The following is a 6286-nucleotide window of genomic DNA, read 5'->3' on the forward strand; positions in this document are numbered from 1 at the left end:
GAAAGGAGTAAGACTGATTGGGTGAAGATAGCAGGAAAGCAGAGGTTCAGAGGAACGAAAGCATCTCTATTCACTTATCTGAAATTTTCACCAATGAATTACATAAGTATTTCTATCCCTATTTTATTAATTAATTTTGAAAACCCCATTACTATTTTATATCCGCCTGACTGAGATTTACAAGGTGACCATAGCTTGCTTCATACTAACAATCTCCGTGGGATTCGACCCTTACTCACGTAAGGTATTACTTGGACGACCCAGTGCACTTGCTGGTTAGTTGTGCGAAGTTGTGAACCATGGTATTGGCATCATGTTTTTGGCGCCATTACCAGGGAAAGAAAGAGCGATGAATTTTACATAATCAAAGTGTAATCACAATTTCTGCGCACCAGCATCTAATTACACTTATTAACTTTTTCTACAATGTGCAGTACAACTGTAAAATCGCTGCTTCTCCCTGACCTAGTGTCCCATCAGCTGAATTTGTGACTATGACCAACCAAAACATATTCATCTAAGAAGCTTGCCACATAATATCCACAGGTGTAGATTTTTTTTTTCATCCACACCATAGAACTTCCCTATTCATTTTAACAAATATTATTTGATCCAATACTATAAAAAATACACTGACTACCCTAAATGACTACAGGTCTAACTTTTATCGACAGCGGTAGAATGTCTAAATCGAGTCATTTCTGAGTTATGATATTCGTCAAACAAACAATCAATGAAACGTTCGTTCATGACTTCTCATTTTAAGTACATTTATATATAAAAAAATTATACAAAAAAAAAAAAAGAAGAAAAGAAGAGTTGAAATAGCAAAAGCGATAAAAATGATAATTCTTATAATTTTGTTTAGCTATCTATATATAGAAAATCAGAAGATCATGATTATCTAACAAAATTAATTTGTATTTATTACATTCAATTTGAATAAGTAAAAAATCATCTTATTTTAGTTTGGAATAAAATAAAACTCATATTAAAGAATGCTAAAAAAAATAATGAAGTTTATATTAACAATAATAATACTAAAGAAAGACGTTCCTGCTTTAGGCTCCTAGCTAGGGTGTTATGATTCGGTCCGACCCCGAATATTTTAGGGACTAATTTGATGTGATTTTATCGGATTTAAGGTTGAGTAAGGGTTTTAAAAATAGATCCGGTCATTATTTTAGGTCGGGTTCGGGTCATAGTTCGGGTCACCCGAACTTGGCCCGGTGGTCCGGTCATCATACACAATTAATATTTTGTATTATTAGTGATGGATGATGGTTATTCTTATGTGGAATTTAAGTATTGTAAACCTTAATCTTTTGTGTAATTACTCATTATAAGACTATAAGTTAATGTTTTATGTTTATAATGCATAAGACTTTAGACTAATGCATAATATTGTGTTATTTGTATTGATTTAAATATTTGATGTTATTAGACAATATTAGTATTGATTGTGGTTAATTGGTTATGCTTTAATTCCAGGGAAGGGTTGGTTCTTGTTATATTTTTCGAAGTAAATTTTACGATGTCAAATAATGGTTAGGATCTTGGAAATTTGGATATTTTCACATGCTAGCTTACAAGAAGGTAATGTTAACGGCCCGGTTTTCACCCGGTATAATCGTGGCCCGAAAGTGTGTAGGTTTCATCGGGTCTAGAGCCGGATTCGAGTCTAACAAATAGACCCGGTATATATTTTGGGCTGAGTCTGGGTCACATCAAACCCAATTTCACCCGACCCATGGACACCCCTACTCCTAGCCTCCGTCTGTAGCTATCGTGTTTTTTTTTTCCTTTTCTTTGCCTTTTTTTTTAATTGTTAAGTCATAAAAAAAAGAATAATTTAAAAAAACGAAAATAGCAAGATGAGTATTAATTATATAAATCAAAATATATATAAAAAAGGCTAATATATAATAGAATTAACGGAAAAGCTTTGCATCCATGTAAAAATTATATGGATGTTATCCAATTACCTTCTACCTCACACGTTTTTTCCCACCCACACTCGTTTGTTTTACACGCGCCTCATATAAAGTATATAACGTAATCCTTCTTTTGCATGATCAACCTTTCTCAACGTAAACCTTTCTCAATGTAAACCTTGTTATCTCCTCCTCACTACAAGATTCTTGCCATTTTGTGGCGGTTTTTTTTGTGTTTTGTGGCGGTTTCAAACCCCCACAAAATGAATTGTGGCAGTTTCTAAAACCTCCAAAATCGGAGGTGCCACGAGCTTATTTGTGGCAGTTTTAGAAAACTACCACGACATTATTTAGTGGCGGTTTTTTCGCTGTTCTGTGGGGGGTTTTGAGTTAATGAATTTTGGCAGTTTTTTGTCATTTTTGTGGCGGTTTAAAACCCCCACAAAGTTAATATTCAAATTAAAAAAAAAGAGCCACAAACTGAACAACGGCAAACCACTACCAGATTATTCCTAATTCTGAGCACTGCCATATCAAAATCAATTCAACCAAAAGCAAGATAATATTACACTAGCTAAGATAACATTATCCTAGGATCATAGCTATATGATAATCTTTCAGAAATCAGTTTTACTAACTAATAAGGTAACATTATCCTTCAACAAAAAACAGAATCAAATCTCAAATTCTAGCATTCAACATATCTATACAATGTCATCGTCTATTTTCCATTTTCTTTTGTCTATTTTAAATTAAAAACTGCTTAAAAGCACCAATAAAAAGATCAATTTAGAGTTTGAGAATGTTAGCATCTGCTAAACATAGCAGCACATCATTGTAGAATAAAATTGCATCATATATGGATTGTAGAAATTGCACCTCTTCATCAATTCGAATACATCCCATTTGATGTCTAGAACCACTATATCTTTGGCTTCCCTTTCCTGGCAAATCTCAAGGCCTACCCTGTAACCACCAGTTCACCATGCTGATAGACAAAATAAATAAATTACTACTACTGGTAAAGTGTGAAAGAGATAAGTGGATAAGGCATCAATTTCAGTATCCATTCTTACCATCAACTTGTGTGCTATCTTGTTTCCTAGACCAATTCTTTGCTCCCTGTCGATCCAGTAAGAAGGAATTTCACATTCCTCAGCAATCTCTTGCAAGTGTGATGTTTTGCTTGAGTTCCACCCACCAAATACTAGCATAAGATCCATATCTTGTTCCACCAGCTTATACATAGCATCTTGTCGCTCCTGAAAGAGAATTTGGTTTAGCTGTTGAGTTGAATAAATACATATATACACTAGCCATTGCTCTGGCATAGACAAGTTATATATACAACAATCTATAACTGGCTCAAAACTCTAATATCGTTTCTTTTCTGTGAGAATATAAGGTAATCAGATTTTAACTATTCCTAAAAAAAAGGAGCAAGAAATCTAATTGGCAGAAAAAGACCACCTGAGTGGCATCACAAATCGTGTTGAAGCTCATGAAGTGCTCATTGATGTTTTCTACACCAAATTTTTGCATCATAGTTCTCTCCACTAGTTTCCTTGCAAAACAATCAGTAAAATAATTATGACAAGGCTTGTAATCTCTGAAGAAATAGCATGAGAAGGAAAGGGAAAAAGAAAACTAACCTGTTTCTTCGGTCTCTCCCTTGAGCATTGTAGTCTAACTTTACATAAGGAGTCTACAAGCTAATAACTCCCAGAGTAATATTAGCATGCAATCAAACAAATATTTTGCCGTCATCATTCTTCAATTTCATGGCACCTTAACAACAATAGGTGAAAAAACTTAAATATACCAAGCATGAATTGAAGTTCTAAGCAGCAGATCAGATTGAAGTTCAATTCAAAGTATTGATTGATAGTCAATAACACATATATTGAAAATTGAAAATATGAATACGATGAATTAAAAAAAATTGAGAAAAGAAGCCAAGGAAGAGAATAAAAAATTCAAGAATAAAGGAGAAAAGATGTCTACCATGCCAGGCAACACCTTCAAACACACACAAACTTAGTACAAACCTCTTTCATATTCTTCACAATAATATACTTTCCAGCGAAAGATGCAGTTGCTACAGTTTCCTCATGCACGTATTTACCATGGATTATTGAGGTCTAATCCTTTTTCTTGTGCTTTTCAACAGAAGTCCACACCTACAAACAATTATTTCATAAATACTCTTAACTCTCAGTATCTGGTGACAGAGGATGAATGTAAACCAACCCATGGGCAAGTTGTATCAATAATTTGAACATTTTTCTCAATCAAAGTCAACATCTCATCCACTGCTGCTCCGAAAGCAGGCAATATGACTACGTCACCCTTGTTAACAACCTCAAATTGTTTTTCTCCTTCCACAACAGGAATATCCTGCACCTTCATCTCTTGTAATCTCTGCATTAACAACTTACCAAGTTCAGCATTCAACATTAAAAAAGGCGATACGCACACAAAAACTTCATGTTTACAAAGAAAATCAACCACATCGAGAAAATATTTTAGGCGCCCGACAAATTCTTATAACTTCATGCACTTTATGGTATAACTAGAAAGCACCGAGTTAAAAATAATCTGAGATCACTGATGGTGATAGACAAAAAGAGAATATCAACAGACCTGATTAACAGTTGGGTTGTGGATGATCTCATTGTTAAGCCATATATTCTCACTAGGAAACTACTTTCTCGCCTCGTACACGATTTGAACAGCCCTCTCAACTCCCCAGCAGAAGCCATAGGCTTCAGCCAGCCTCACTGTGACAGTTCCCCATGTATACTCATAACTATTTTCCTTCAAAGTCTTAATTATGTCACCTGAAATTCCAAAAATATGACACACACAAATTCACTACATAAACACAAAACAAGGTAACTTAACATCAATAACAAAGAACACCACGCTGCATGTCTGATTTCTCAGAGAACTAGCTACTCTGGATGATCATGAAAAGTCCCAACAAAAACTCATTGATATTAAATTCAATAAATTCAATTTTGCAGCAGAAATATGCATAAACCATTAAACTCATTGATATTAAATTTTCAAGCACTACAGCAAAATTAATAAGAAAAGATAGCTCTAATATATCATTCTAAAAAAAAAAGACTAGTCCTGCATACGCATTCTTTCAAAAATCACTAAAACATTTTCCTAATTTCAGTAGCACTTTATAATTTACTCAGCAGCAACAAAATTATTACAACTTCACAGATACCAATTTCATTATTACTATTTATTTTTTCAACATTAACTTAGGTACATCAGAGTACTCACCAAGCTCAATCACAACCTCTTTGTTTGTTTGGCTATTAGTTCCTGCACAAATTTTTTAAAATAAATTAATCTGAAAAACTTGAGATTGTTGAGAAGCTCTTCTCAGCAAACATTTTCCATTCTCTATCTTTACTCTTCTTAATAAAGCACCTCCTAGCAGCAAGATCTCTCTCATTGCATAAACAAAGAGAGAATAATAATAATAATAATAATAATAATAATAATAATAATAATAATAATAATAATAATAATAATAATAATAATAATAATATCATGAAGGATCCCGTAACCGTCTCCACCGGCATCACCTACGACAGAGAGAGCATCGAGACATGGCTCTTCTCCGATAAGAACAAGACCTGCTCCGTAACGAAGCAACAACTCTCTTCTTCTGATTTCTCCGATCTAATTCCAAACCACACTCTTGGCGGATTGATTCATTTATGGTGTACCATCAACGCTTCCCATGGCATCGAAAGAATTTCCACATCTAAACCACCGGTTAATAAAAACAAGATCTCAAAGCTCCTCAAAGATGAGGACATTGACGTAGAAGCTTGAAGGCGGCAACGACGAGGACATGAATGGAAACAGCAGCGAGCTAACTCTCCCTCTGATCTCAGACGCTACGGCAACTTGACGGTGACAATGGCGAAGTGATGAATGTTGTGGCAGCGAGTAGATTAGGGTTTCAGAACCCTCTTTTTTCTCTTTTAACTTTTTTTGGACAAATTTTTATTTAAAGTGAAATTTGTTTGAGTTTAATTTGAGTATGTTAGTCTAGATATTAGTTTGGGTAGTTGGGCTTAAGAATTTAAACTAGTATTAATTAATGGGAGTTTTATATTTTGTCATAAATAAAATATGTTGTAGAGGTTTTTTAAAATTTCCACAAAAAAATCCCATAAATAAGTAAAAATCTTGTAGTGACTCTTCTCCTTCTTCTTCTTCAACCTAATTAAATTTGTTGTTCTCCTCTGTTCGCGTTTTTCTTCTCTGCATTATGGATCTGGATTGACTTCAATATAATTAGCTTCGTCGTTCTTCTTCTT

General features: G+C 34.0%; 1 pseudogene; it reads right to left on the reverse strand.

The window, feature by feature from the left end:
* LOC110269302 lies at window positions 2566-4796 on the reverse strand (annotated as a pseudogene).

Source organism: Arachis ipaensis, chromosome B02 (assembly GCF_000816755.2).
Source record: "Arachis ipaensis cultivar K30076 chromosome B02, Araip1.1, whole genome shotgun sequence".
NCBI lineage: Eukaryota > Viridiplantae > Streptophyta > Magnoliopsida > Fabales > Fabaceae > Arachis > Arachis ipaensis.